The following is a 1,613-nucleotide window of genomic DNA, read 5'->3' on the forward strand; positions in this document are numbered from 1 at the left end:
GAAACTGTGTGTTTTAACAACGAGGTGGAGATCTTTTTTAAATGTTGAAACCTCATTTAATTTTATGTCTTATAGAATTTATAATGAGTAAAAGATTGCACAAGCGTAATAATTCATCTGTATACCTAAAAACATACAGCCAATTTTGAAAGAGATGTACCCTAGCTCAGAAAAATGTTATTGAATAGGTTAATGCTGTTGTATTGAAATGCTTCTTCTAATAAAAAAAATCACATCAGTCTAGTAATACTACAGCTTTCATGTTTTCTGTAAGATCTATATCACTCCAGACATGTATTTGGTTAAGTTTACTGTGCCACTCTTGAGTTTCCTCACATTGATTTGGGTTTTATTCCAATTAGTTAGTTAGCTGTTGATTCTATCCCCAAGATAAAATTGCCACTACTGTACCAATGACATATGCTGTGCTGGCCATTGATGTGGTTATTTGGTCCTGAAGCTGGTGTTGGACCATTGATTGATGTTTTCCATTGTGAAAATGACCATCCTACCAAAAGCCATTTATAGATTCAACACAATGCAATGCCAGCCAACATCCCCATGACATTCTTTATAGAAGAGGAAAAAACCATCAAAAGATTCATATGAAAGTACAAAAGACCAGTGATAGCCAAAGAAGCCCTGAGCATTAAGAGCAATGCTCAAGGGATTAGTATACCAGATTTTAAATGATATTACAGAGCTATTGCCATTAAAACAATGGGGTACTGGCATAAAAATAGACCCATAGATCAATGGAATGAAATTGGAGACCCAAATATGAGTACATGCATTTTCAGCCACCTGATATTTGACAAAGGGGCCAAGAACATTCACTGAAGGGAAGACATCATCACATCAATGGTGCTGGCTAAACTGGATCTCCACTTGCAGAAGAATGAAATTAGACCCCTGTCTTTCACCTTGCAAGAAGTCAACTCCAAATGGATCAAACCCTTAATGTGAAACCTGAAACTCTGAAACTGTTAGAGGATAACATTCTCAATAACCTCTAAGACATAGATGGTGAAAAGTATTTTCTAAACCAGACATTAATTGCTTAGGAGTAAGGTCAAGAATCAACAAATCAACATATGGGACCCAATTAAACTAAAAAGCTTCTGACATCAAAAGGATTAAAATGGAATGAAGGTAAAACCCAGAGAGTGGAAGAAAATCTTCATCAGTAACACAACTGACAGAGGTTTAACATCCAGAATATATAAAGAACTCAAAAAACAAAGAATCAAGAAAAGAAGTAACCCAATTAGAAGACGGGCTGAGGATCTGAATAGAGAGTTCTCAATAGATTTCTCCATGTTTTAAAACTCAAGTACTTTGAGTCTTTAGCAATAGGATGCTATGATCAAGTACAAAAGGATAATGGAGATCAATGGCAACAACCTGTAATGTAGGGTGTTGCACTAATTTTCCCCTTTCTGCTCTCTGTATATATATGTTTTAAACTTCTGCATGTTAGGCTTCCATGAAACTCTTTAAACAGGTCTTTGGTGTTAATTATCCATTCCCGTATTCTGTATTTACCCTGCCCTTCCATCCCCTACCCATTTATTACTTTCTGTTCCATTGTTCACCTTTTACAATTTACATCA

Source organism: Nannospalax galili, unplaced genomic scaffold (assembly GCF_000622305.1).
Source record: "Nannospalax galili isolate Female #2095 unplaced genomic scaffold, S.galili_v1.0 scaffold659, whole genome shotgun sequence".
Taxonomy (NCBI): Eukaryota; Metazoa; Chordata; class Mammalia; order Rodentia; family Spalacidae; genus Nannospalax; species Nannospalax galili.